The sequence below is a fragment of the Enhydra lutris genome, unplaced genomic scaffold (genome assembly GCF_002288905.1).
Source record: "Enhydra lutris kenyoni isolate GAN:26980312 unplaced genomic scaffold, ASM228890v2 scaffoldscaffold67, whole genome shotgun sequence".
Classification (NCBI taxonomy): domain Eukaryota; kingdom Metazoa; phylum Chordata; class Mammalia; order Carnivora; family Mustelidae; genus Enhydra; species Enhydra lutris.
The window spans coordinates 2413786-2427842 of NW_019154151.1; the positions used below are offsets into that span (position 1 = coordinate 2413786).

The 14057-nt window shown below is 37.0% G+C and overlaps 1 pseudogene across 1 annotated transcript; it reads right to left on the bottom strand.

The window, feature by feature from the left end:
• Positions 1-1204: 1204 nt before the first annotated feature.
• Positions 1205-8131, bottom strand: LOC111159196 (annotated as a pseudogene). The gene is made up of 3 exons (XR_002641403.1): positions 8045-8131; positions 5148-5443; positions 1205-1677 (listed from the first exon to the last, which is right to left on the bottom strand). The product of XR_002641403.1 is annotated as a proteasome subunit beta type-10 pseudogene (transcript).
• Positions 8132-14057: the final 5926 nt, after the last annotated feature.

Below are 14057 nucleotides of genomic sequence, written 5' to 3' on the forward strand. Positions count from 1 at the left end.
GCATCCTAAAAATAGCAGAATACACATTCTTTTCACATGCACATGGAATATTTTCCAGAATAGATCACAGTCTAGGCAAAGAAAAAAATAATAAATAAATAAATAAGATAGAAAGCATACAATGCATCTTTTCTGACTACAATACTGTAAATGTCAACCACAAGAAAAATTCTGGGGTTGCCTGGGTGGCTTATTTGGTTAAGCATCTGCCTTCAGCTTAGGTCATGATCTCTGGGTCCTGGGATCCAGTCTCACATTGGGCTTCCTGCTCAGCAGAGAGTCTGCTTCTCTCTTTTTCCCTCTGCCCTTCCTCATTGCTTATTCTTTCTCTATCTCTCAGATAAATAAATATAAACTTAAAAAAAAGAAAGAAAGAAAAATTCTGGAAAAACCACACATAGATGGAGGTTAAATAACATGCTACTCAACAATAAATGAGTTAACCAGGAAATTAAGGAAGAAATAAGAAAAAGGATACTAATGAAAATGAAAACACAACAGTCCAAAACCTTTGGATACAGCAGAAACCTTTGGGATACAGCAACAGATTTCTGAGAGGAAAGTTTATAGCACCACAGGCCTACCTCAAGATGTAGGAAAAGCTCAAATAAACAACTGAACCTTAAACCTAAAGGATCTAGAAAAAGAACTACAAACAAAACATAAAACCAGCAGAACGAAGGAAATAATAAAGATTATAGCAGAAATAAATGACATTGAATCAAACAAACAAACAAAAAAAACAATAGAACAGATCAATAAATCCAGTAGCTGGTTCTTTGAAAAAATCAATAAAATTGATAAACCTCTAGCAAACTGATGAAGAAAAAAAAAAAGAGAAAGGATTCAAGTAAACAAAATCACAAATGAGAGAGGAGAAATAACAAGAAATACACAAAATCATTACGAAATATTATGAAAAACTATATGCCTACAAATGTGATAACCTAGAAGAAATGGTCAAATTCTTAGAAACATAAACTATCAAAACTAAAACAGGAGGAAATAAAAAAGTTGAACAGATCAACGACCAACAATGATATTGAGTGAGTAATTAAAAAATTTCCAACAAACAAAAGTCCAAGATCAGGTAGTTTCACAGGTGTATTCTATCAAACATTTAAAGAAGGTTTGATACCTATTCTAAAATTATTTCAAAATAAAGAAAAGGAAGGAAAACTTTATTTTTTTTTTTTGTTTTGTTTTTGTATTTCTTGGGTTTATTTCTCTTCGTTCCAAGCCCTAAGCATCATTCCACTTCATTCTACCTCCATGGCCTGAACGGTTTCCTCAAGCAGTTCCAGGGTCAGTGGCTTCACTGTCCTGGACAGGACAGCTGTGGTCCCAGGGGCAAAGCGGTACTGGCTGGGCCTCTCTATGGGCTTTGTGGGTGAGCTTAATGTTCTCAGAAGCTTGGCGCCGGTCTCCGTTATCACACATGCATCCACACTGCCTCCAGAGCCCAGGTCACCCAGGATCCCTGCAGTGATGGCTTCCACTAGCAGCTCCTGGGCGGCCTCCAGTTTCATGTTCACCTGGAACCGATCCTCCAGTACCACCAGAGCAGCATCCTGGCCGGAACCCAGGGCTGCGAAGGGCAGACGGCTGTAAGAGCCGTTGGGGGGCACGCTGTAGAGCTGCGGTCCGGTGAAGTCTACTCCGCCCACTATCAGCGACCTAGGAAGGAAAACTTTAAAATTCATTCTATGAGATCATTACCCTGATGACAAAACCAGATAAAGATACAACCCACACACACAAAAAGAGAACTACAGGTCAATATCTCTGATGAATATAGATTCAATAGTTCTCAATAAAATACTAGAAACTAAATCCAACAATACATTAAAAACATCATTAACCATGAAAAAGTAGGACTTATTTCTGAGTTGCAAGAGTGGTTGAATATCTTCAAATTGTTCAAATTGATAGGTCATAAGGAAAATAATAAGAACAATATGATCATTCCAATAGATAAGGAAAGCAATTGACAAAGTGCAACATCTATACATGACAAAAACCCTCAACAAAGTAGGTTTAGAGTGAATATACCACAACATATTAAAGCCACTGCTAACATCAACCTTAATGGAAGAAAAACTTTTCCCCTAAGGTCAATAACAAGACAAATATGTCTACTCTCACCACTTGCACTGTTCGATGTCCTAGTCACAGCAATCAGACAACAAAAAGAAACAAAAGGCATCCAAATTGGCAAGGAAGAAGCAAAACTCAGTATTGCAGATGACATGTTATTATATATAGAACACCATAAAAACTCCACATACACAAAATACTAGAACTGATCAATGAATTTAGTAAAGTTAGAGTATATAAAATTGATATGCAGAAATCTGTTCCATTTCTATAGACTAATAATGAAGCAGGAGACAGATAAATAAAGAAAAAAAAATCCCATTTACAAATGATCTCAAAATAATAAGATACCTAGGAATAAACCTATCCAAAGAGGTGAAAGACCTGTACTGTTAAACTGTAAAACACTGATGAAAGAAATTGAAGATGACACAAAAAATGCAAACATTCCATGCTCATGGATTAGAAGAACAAATATTGTTAAAATGTCTGTAACACCCAAAGCAATCTAGAGATTTAATGTAATACCTATTAAAATACCAACAGCATTTATCACAGGGATAGAACAGTCCTAAAATCATTTTGGAAACACAAAAGACCCCAAACAGCAAAAGAAGTTTTGAAAAATGAAAGCAAATCTGGAGATATCACAATTCCACAATTCAAGTTATATTACAAAACCATAGTAATTAAAACAGTATAATACTGACACATAAACAAACACATAAATCAAAGGAACAGAATAGAAAACCTGGAAATAAATCCATGATTATATAGCCAATTAATTTTCCACAGCAGGAAAGAATATCCAATGGGAAAAATATAGTCTTTTCAAAAAATGGTTTTGGGGAAACTACACAGCTACATGGAAAGGAATGAAACTGGACCACTTTCTTTCACTATACCCAAAAATAAATTCAAAATGGATTAAAGATCTAAATTTGAGACCTGAAACCATAAAAATCACAGCACAGGGCACAGTTAGTAATTTGTCTGACATCAACTACAGCAACAGTTTCTAGATATGTTTCCTAAAACAAGGAAAATAAAAGCAAAAATAAACTATTTGGACTGCAATTAAATAAAAAGCTTCTGCACAGTGAAGGAATCAATCAATAGAACTAAAATGCAATCTGTTGGGTGGAAGAAGATTATTTGAAGATGACATCTCTGTTAAATGGTGAGTATCAAGAACATTTAAAAAAATCATACAAATCAACACCCAAAAGCAAATAATGTATTTTAAAAATGGGCAGAAGAAATGAATAAACATTTCTCCAAAGAAGACATCCAGATGGATAAATATAGGCTTAATAAAACTCATCATCAGGGGAATGTAAATGAGAACTACAATGAGATGTCACCTCACAACTCTCTGAATGGCTAAAATCAGAAACTCAAAGAACAAGTGTTGACAAGGATGTGGAGGAAAAGGGACATTCCTTGCACTTCTGGTGGGAACACAACCTGGTTTAGCCACTGTGGAAAACAGTGTGAAGGTTCCTCAAAAAGTTAAAAATCAAAATACCTATGAGGGGCACCTCGGTAACTCACTCATTAAGCATCTGCCTTTGGCTCAGGTCATGATCCCAGGGTCCTGGGACTGAGCCATGCATCAAGCTCCATGCTTGGTGACAAGAAGCCTGCTTCTCCCTCTCCTACTCCCCTTGCTTGTGTTCTCTCTCTCACTGTGTCTCTCTCTGTCATAAAAATAAATAAAATCTTTTAAAAAATGAAGAAATACCTATGATGCAGTAATTGCACTACTCATTGTCTACCACCAAATTATTGAAACACTAACTCAAAGGGATATATGCATCCCCATGTTTATAGCAGCACTATCAACAATAATCAAATTATGGAAAGAGCCCAAATGTCCATTGACTGATGAATTGATAGAGAAGATATGGTATGTATGTATGTATGTATGTATGTATCAATCTATTGATCAATCTATCAATTGATTAATTAATAGATCAATAGATAGATACATACATACATACACACACATAGTGGAATATTTTCAACCATAAAAAGAATGAAATGTTATTTGCAAAGACATGAAAGGAGCTAGAGAGTATAACGCTAAGCAAAACAAGTTAGAGAAAGACAAATACCTTATGATTTTGTTCATATGTGGAATTTAAGAAACAAAACAGACAAAGAAAAAAGAAGAGAGAGAGAGAAAGAGACAAACTAAGAAAGAGACGTTAAACTGTAGAAAACAGAACAATAGTTTCCTGTTGGGAGGTGGGGGAGGCATGGGTGAAATAGTTGATGGGGATGAAGGACTGTACTTGTGTTTTTATTACATTTTAATTTAAATTCTAGTTAGTTAATGTATAATGTAATATTAGTTTCCTGTACACAAGATAGTGATTTTACACTTACTTACAATGGCCAGAGGTGTGCACTTACGATGAGCACTAGGTGATGTATAGAATTGTTGAACCACTATATTGTACACCAGAAGCTAATATAATACTGTATGTTAACTATGCTGGAATTAATACATTACAATATAATACAATGCAATGTAATACAATGCATTAATGAAATAAAGAATGATCATCATGCAAAGCTTTATATTTATATTATAATAAACAATACTTCTGTTTAAATTCATTTTGAATTTCCTTTTCTGGACATGTTTTCTCAATCTGTGGAGCCAGTTCTGACACTCTCAATCCAGCTTACTAGCACCACTTACGAAACCCTAGCATTTTTCCATGGACCTATCCCACATACCTAATTTGCCCACATAGGCAGGCACTCCCCCAGTGGAGTCCCCACCTCATCACATCCATCATGCTGCCTCAGCCAGGACAACCAGACCCACACAGTGACTAAAACCCACAAACTCCCAGTGGGCAGCCCCAGATAGGTCTGGCATTCCTCCAAGGTGATTCCAGCCCTAGGGGAGGGGGCATCCCTGCCCACTAGTATACCCATAGCAGTTGTGGTTGGGATACTCAGCTAGCAGCACCAATGGCTGACCCCACTTATCAGAATGTTTAAAGCATATACAGGCAGGCCTCTTGGCCAGCTACACTGAAGGCTGTCCAACCAGTAAACCTGTACCAGTTGCAGCCAGGCATTTCAGCTGGCTATGATGGGGGCTGACCTCACTCACAGAAATACCTGGCCTTTTAGCCAGTTGCTCCAGAAACCTTCCTTGCTCATCAGCAGGCCTGTAGCGATTGCAGCTCAACAACAACTGGAGGGCATATACAAACCACACAGCCTGGAACACCTGCTTCTGTTGACCAGGAGATATTGCACTGCTGGGCCCCATAGGACACTTCTGCACAGGGCCACTTCCTTCAGACCAGGAGATGCAACAGACCTACATAATACATAGAAGCAATAACAGAGAGTCAACCAAAATGAAGATGCAAAAGAATATGTTCTAAATGAAAGAGCAAAACAAAATCTCAGAGAAATAAGTAAAATGTACATAACAATCTATCTGATAAAGAGTTAAAAATAATGGTCACAAATTTGATTACTAACTGGGAGAATATGAACACATTGAGAACTTCAACAAAGAGAGAGAAAACATAATAAGGTGTCAAAAAGAAGTCAGAGAGCCCTATAAGACAGGGTAGTGGAAATCATATAAATTCAACAATAACAACAAAAACAAAAATTTAAAAACTGAGGATAAGTTAAGGAACCTCTGGGAAATCAAGTATAATAACATGTGCATTGTAGGGGTCCCAGAAGGAGAAGATAGAGAAAGGGGAAAAACAAAAACAAAAACAAAACAAAACAAAACAAAAACTTAGATGAAGGAATAATGCTTGGAAACTTCTCTAACCTGGGAAAAGAAACAAACATCCAAGTCAGGGAACCAAAGAAAGCACAAAACAACTTAAACCCAAAGAAGTCCACATCAAGACATATAATAATTATAATGTCAAAAATTAAAGATAAAGGGTCAATATTAAAAGTGGTAAGATAAAAATGACTAACTATATTCAATAGAACACCCATAACGCTTTTGGAAGATTTTTTAGCAGAAACTTTGCAGAACAGAAGAGTGTGGAATGATATATTCAAAGTGCTGAAATGAAAAAAAATACCAAAACAAACCCCACAACCAAAAGCACTCTATCTGGCTAGGTTATCATTCAGAATTAAAGGGAAGATAGATTTCCAGACAAATATTAAACAAGTTAATCACCCCTAAATTGCCCTTATAAGTAATGTTAAAGAGACTTTTTAGTAGAAAAGAAAAGCCTAACTAGGAGTAAGAACATTGTAAAAGGTCCAGAGCTTCTGAGGGCAGATAGGGGGAAGAGATTCCTTATGTACAGAGGAAAGTCCATCAGAATAACATCAGACCTGTCCACAGAAACCTGGCAAGCCGGAAAGGGCTGGCAAGACATATTCAGGGCACTAAATGAGAAGAACGGTCAGCCAAGAATACTTTATCCAGCAAGGTGGACATTCAAAATAGATGGAAAGATAAAGACCTTCCAAGACTGGCAAGGTTTAAAATAGTCTGTGACCACCAAACCAGCACTACAAGAAATATTAAGGGGTTTCTATAAAAGAAGAAAGAACCCAAGAGTAACATGGACCAGAAATTTACAGAGAATCTATAGAAACATGAACTTCACAGAAAACATGATGTCAATAAAAACATATCTTTCAGTAATCACTCTCAGTGTGAATGACCTAAATGCTCCCATACTATGGTACAGGGTTGCAGACTGAATGAAATGACAGGACCTGTCCATATCCTGTCTACCAGAGACTCATTTGGAACCTAAGGATACATCCAGGCTGAAAGTGAAGGGATGGAGAAGCATCTTTCATGCCAACTAGCCTCAAAAGAAAGCTGGCGTAATGATTCTCAAATCAGATAAATTAGATTTTAAAGACTGTAGTCAGAGATAAAGAAGGATGCTACATCACTCTTAAAGGTCTATCCACCAAGAAGTTCTAATAATTGTAAATATTTATGCCCCCAATATGGGAACAGCCAACTACATAAGCCAACTGTTAATCAAAATAAAAAGTCATATTGATATGAATACATTAATAGTAGGGGATCTTAATGTGCCACTCTCAGTAATAGACAGATTACCCAAGCAGAAAATCAATGAAGAAACAAGAGCTTTGAATGACACATTGGACCAGATGGATCTCATAGATATATACAAAACATTCCACCCTAAAACAACAGAATACTCATTCTTCTTGAGTGCAAATGGAACTTTCTCCAGAATAGACCACATACTGGGTCAGAAATCAGGACTCAACTGATACCAAAAGATTGAGATTATTCCCTGTATATTCTCAGACCACAATTCCTTGAAATCAGAGCTCAACCACAAGGAAAAGTTTCGAAGGAATTCAAACATTCTGAAGCTAAAGACCACCCTGCTTAAGCATGTTTGATTTGGGGGACCTGGATGGCTCAATGGGTTAAGCCTCTGCCTTCGGCTCAGATCAGAGTTTCAGGGTCCTGGGTTAGAGACCTGCATGAGCAGGGAGCCTGCTTCCCCCTCTCCCTCTGCCTGCCTCTCTGCCTACTTGTGGTCTCTCTCTCTGAGTCAAATAAATAAATGAATTAAAAAAAAAAAAAAGAATGTTTGGATCAACCAGGAAATCAAGAAGAACTTAAACAATTCATGGAAACTAACGAGAATGAAGACATATATTTCCAAATCCTATGGGATATGGCAACGGCGATCCTAAGGGGTAAATACATAGCCATCCAAGCCTCACTCAAAAAACTTGAAAAAATCCCTAATACACTAGCTTTCTTTACACATTAAAGAACTGGAAAACCAACAACAAATTAAGCCAACCCCACACATAAGAAGGGAAATAATCAAGAGCAGAGCAGAGATCAATGAATTAGAAACCAGATACAGTAGAACACATCAACAAAATTACAAGCTGTCTCACTGATAGAAGCAATAAGATCGATTACTGTCTCACACTGAGGTCTCTCATCCATTTCTGAGTCTGTTTTTGCATTCAGTGTAAGGAAATCGTCCAGTTTCATTCTTCTGCACATGGCTGTCCAATTTTCCCAACACCATTTGTTGAAGAGATTATCTTTTTTCCTTTGGACATTCTTTCTTGCTTGGCCGAAGATTAGTTGACCATGGAGTTGAGGGTCTATTTCTGGACTCTCTATTCTGTTCCATTGAACTATGTGTCTGTTTTTATGCCAGTACCATACTGTCTTGATGATGACAGCTTTGTAATAGAGCTTGATGTCTGGAATTGTGATGTCACCAACACTGGCTTTCCTTTTCAACATTCTTCTGGCTATTCGAGGTCTTTTCTGGTTCCATATAAATTTTAGGATTGTTTGTTCCATTTCCTTGAAAAAACTGGATGGGATTTTGATAGGGATTGCATTAAACATGTAGGTTGCTCTAGGTAGCATAGACATTTTCACAATATTTGTTCTTCCAATCCATGAGCATGGAACATTTTTCCATTTCTTTGTGTCTTCCTCAATTTCTTTTATGAGTACTCTATAGTTTTCTGAGTACAGATTCTTTGCCTCTTTACTTATGTTTATTCCTAGGTATCTTGTGTTTTGGGGAGCAATTTAAATGGTATTGACTCTTTAATTTATCTTTCTTCTGTCCTGCTTTTGGTATATAGAAATGCAACTGATTTCTGTGCATTGATTTTATATCCTGACACTTTACTGAATTTCTGTATGAGTTCTAGCAGTTTTGGAGTGGAGTCTTTTGGGTTTTCCACATAAAGTATCATATCATCTGCAGGGTGAGAATTTGAATTCTTCTTTGCTGCTTCGGATGTCTTTTATTTCTTTTTGTTGTCTGATTGCCAAGGCTAGGACTTCTAGTACTATGCTGAATAGCAGTGGTGATAGTGAACACCCCTGCTGTGTTCCTGACCTTAGGTGAAAAGCTCAGATTTTTTTCCCCATTGAAAATGATATTCGCTGTGGGTTTTTCATAGATGGATTTGGTTATATTGAGGTATCTATCCTCTATCCTTACACTTTGAAGTGTTTTGATCAAGAAAGGATGCTATACTTTGTCAAATGCTTTTTCAGCATCTATTGAGAGTATCATATGGTTCTTTTTTCTTTCTTTTACTAATGTATTGTATCACACTGATTGATTCGCGGATGTTGAACCAAACTTGCAGCCCTGGAATTAATCCCACTTGATTGTGGTGAATAATCCTATTAATGTACTGTTGGATCCTATTGACTCGTATTTTGGTGAGAATTTTTGCATCCGTGTTCATCAAGGATATTGGTCAGTAATTCACTTTTTTGGTGGTGTCTTTGATTTTGGGATCAAGGTGATGCTGGCCTCATAAAATGAGTTTGAAAGTTTTCCTTCCATTTCTATTTTTTGGGAACAGTTTCTGAAAAATAGGTATTAATTCTTCTCTAAATGTTTTCTAGAATTCCGCTGGGAAGTCATCTGGCCCTGGGCTCTTGTTTGTTGGGAGATTTTTGATGACTGCTTCAATCTCATTACTTGTTATGGGTCTGTTCACAGTTTCTATTTCTTCCTGGCTCAGTTTTGGTAGTTTATATGTCTCTAGGAATGCATCCATTTCTTTCAGATTGTCAAATTTTCTAGCAGATAGTTGCTCCTTGAGGAGAACACAGGCAGAAACCTCTTTGACCTCAGCCACAGCAACGTCTTCCTAGAAACATCACCAAAGGCAAGGGAAGCAAGTGCAAAAATGAACTATTGGGACTTCATCAAGATCAAAAGATTTTGCAGTGCAAAGAAAACAGTCAACAAAACCAAAAGACAACTGACATAATGGGTGAAGATATTCACAAATGACATATTAGATACAGGGTTAGTATCCAAAACCTATAAAGAACTTATCAAACTTAACACCCGAAGAATAATCCAATCAAGGAATGGGAAGAAGACATGAACAGATATTTCTACAAAGAAGACATCCACATGGCCAACTGACACATGAAAAAGTGTTCAACATCACTTGCATCAGGGAAATACAAATCAAAACAACAATGAAATACCATCTCACATTAGTCAGAATGGTTAAAATCAACAAGTCATGAAATGATAGATTTTGGCGAGGATGCAGAGAAAGGGGAATCCTCCTACAATGCTGGTGGGAATGCAAGCTGTTGTAGCCACTCTGGAAAACAGCATGGAGTTTCTCAAAAAGTTGCCTATGACCCAGCAAATGCACTACTAAGTATTTGCCCCAAAGATACAAATGTAGGGATCCGAAGGAGCACATGCAGCCAAATGTTTATAGCAGCAATGTCCACAAGCTCCAAACTATGGAAAGAGCTTAGATGCCCATCAACAAATGAATGAATAAAGAAGATGTGAGATATATATATATATATATATATATATATATATATATATATATGAGAATACTATGCAGCCATGAAAAGAAATGAAATCTTGCCATTTGCAACAACATGGATGGAACCAGAGAGTACCATATTGAGCAAAATAAGTCAATCAGATAAAGACAATTACTATTTGATCTCTCTGATATGAAGAATTTGAGAGGCAGGGCGGGATGTTGTGGATATGGAAGGAAGGAAAAAGTGAAACAAGATGGTATCGGGAGGGAGACAAACCTTAAGAGACTCTAATCACACAAAACAAACTGAGGGTTGCTGCGGGGTGGGGGGTGTAGGGAGAGGGTGGTTGGGTTACGGACATGGGGGCGGTATGAGCTATCAGGAGTGCTGTGAAGTGTGTAAGCCTGATGATTCACAGACCAGTACCCCAGGGGCAAATAATACATTATATGTTAATAAAAATTTTAAAATAAGAATAATTAAGATTGATAAACCACTGGCTAAACTAATCCAAAAGAAGAGAGAGAGAACTCAAATTCATAAACTTATTAATGAAAGGGGAGAGATCATGACTAACACAAAGGATATAGAAACAGTTATCAGAAATTAAATTCAACCATTATATGACAATAAATTAAGCAACCTAGAAGAAATGGATGCATTCTTGGAAACCTATAAACTTCTAAGACTGAATCAGGAAGAAACTGACAACCTGAACAGACCAATATCTAGTAACGAGATTGAAGCAGTGATCAAAAACCTCGCAAAAAACAAGAGCCCAGGACCTGACGGATTCCCTGGGGAATTCTATCAAAAATTCAAAGAAGAAATAATACCCATTATCCTGAAGCAGTTTGAAAAAATAGAAACAGGTAAAAAAAACCTTCCAGACTCTTTCTACAAAGCCAGCATTACATTAATCCCCAAACCAGGCAAAGAACCCATTCAAGAGGAGAATTTCAGCCCAATATCCCTGATGAATATGGATACCAAGATTTTCAACAAGATCCTAGCTAATAGGATCCAACACTACCTTAAAAAGATTATCCAACATGACCAGGTGGGACTTATCCCTGGGATGCAAGGGTGGTTCACCATTCACAAACCAATCAATCTGATAGGACAAATCAATAAGAGAAGAGAGAAGACCCACATGGTCCTCTCAATTGATGCAAAAAAAAAAAAAAAAAAAAAGCAATTGACAAGATACAGCATCCATTCCTGATTAAAACACTTCAAAGTATAGGGATAGAGGGAACATTCCTCAACTTCATAAAATCTAACTGTGAAAAACCCATAGGGAATATCATTCTCAATGGGGAAAAGATGACAACATTCCCTTTGAGATAAGAACATGACAAGGATGCCCACTCTCGCCACTTGTGTTCAACATAGTACTAGAAGTCCCAGCTACAGCAATCAGACAACAAGAAAGAAATAAAAGCTATTCAAATTGGTAAAGAAGAAATCAAACTCTCTCTTCGTACATGGTATGATACTATATATGGGAAACCCGAAGACTCCACCCACAATCTGCTAGAACTCATACAGTGATTCAGAAACATGGCAGGATACAAAACAAATGTACAGATTAGTTGCTTTCTTATACATTAACAATGAAACTATAGAAAGGGAAATTAGAGAATCAATTCCCTTTACAATAACACTGAGAACCATAAGATACCTGGGATAAACCTAACCAAAGATGTAAAGGATCTGTACTCAAGGAACTACAGAACACTCATAAAAGAAATTGAACAAGACACAAAAAGATGTAAAAGCATTCCATGCTCATAGATCGGAAGAATAAACATTGTGAAAATGTTATACTGCCTAGAGCACTCTATATGTTCAATGCCATCCCAATCAAAATTCCACTGGCATTTTTCAACATGGTGGAACAAACAATCCTAAAATTTGTATGTAACAAGAAGAGACCTCGAATTGTTAAGGAAATACTGAATAAGAAAAACAAAACTGGAGGCATCACGTTGCCCGATTTCAAGCTTTACTACAAACCTGTAATCAGCAAGACAGCAAGGTACTGGCACAAAAACAGACACATAGACTAGTGAAACAGAATAGATAGCCCAGATATGGACTTTCAACTTTATGGTCACATAATCTTTGGTAAAGCAGGAAAAAATAACCGGTGGAAAAAAGACAGTCTTGTCAATAAATGGCACTGGGAAAATTGGACAGCTATGTGTAGATGAATGAAACTCGACCATTCTCTTACACCATACACAAAGATAAACTCAAAATGAAGAAAAAACCTCAATGTGAAGTAGGAATCTATCAAAATCCTAGAGAAGAACATAGGGAGCAACCTCCTCAACAATGGCCACAGCAACTTCTTTCAAGACATGTCTCCAAAGGCAAAGGAAACAAAAGAGAAAATGAACTTTTGGGACTTCCTCAAGATCAAAATCTTCTGCACAGTAAAGGAAACAGTAAACAAAACAAAGAAGCAACCCACGGAATGGGAGAACGTATTCACAATTGACACTACAGAAAAGGGCTGATATCCAAGACCTATAAAGAATTCCTCAAACTCAACATTCTACAAACAGATAATCATATCAAAAAAGGGCAGAAGACATGAACAGACATTTCCCCAAAGAAGACATGCAAAAGGCTAACAGACACATGAATAAATGCTCATCATCATTAGCCATCAAGGAGATTCAAATCAAAACCACATTGAGATACCACCTTACACCAGTTAGAATGGACAAAATTAGCAAGACAGGAAACAACATGTGTTGGAGAGGATGTGAGGAAAGGGGAACCCTCTTACACAGTTGGTGGGAATGCAAGTTGGTGCAGCCACTTCGGAAAACAGTGTGGTGATTCCTTAAGAAATTAAAAACAGAGCTACACTATGACCCTGAAATTGCACTACTGGGTATTTACCCCAAAGATACAGATGTAGTGAAAAGAAGGGCCATCTGTACCCCAAAGTTCATAGTAGCAATGGCCACAGTCATCAAACTGTGGAAAGAGCCAAGATCCCCTTCAAAAGATGAATGGATAAAGAAGATATGGTCCATATACACAATGGAGTATTATGCCTCCATCAGAAAGGATGAATATTCAACTTTTATATCAACACAGTCGAGACTGGAGAGATTATGTTGAGTGAAATAACTCAAGCAGATAAAGTCAATTGCCATATGGTTTCAAGTACTTGTGGAGCATAAGGAATAACACAGAGGATATTTAGTGAAGGAGAGGAGAAGTGATTTGGGTGAAATCAGAGGGGGAGACGAACCATGAGAGACTGTGGACTCAGAGAAACAAACTGAGGGTTTTGGAAGGGAGGGGTGTTAGGGGCTGTGAGTACCTGGTGGTGGTATTAAGGAGGGCACATACTGCATGGAGCACTGGGTGTGTGCATAAACAATGAATCTTGGAAAACTGAAAAAAAATAAAATTTTAAAAATAAAATTACTTATAAAATGTTTAAAAAAGTAAATCAATAGAAGAATGATACACACACACAAAGAAAATTGTAAATGGGAAAAAACTCACTAGTTAAAGCAAATATATAGTAATAGTAGGTTAATCACTTAGAAAGCTAACATGAATGTTAACGACAAAAGGAGTAAAGTTAATTATATATAAAAATTTGCTAAAA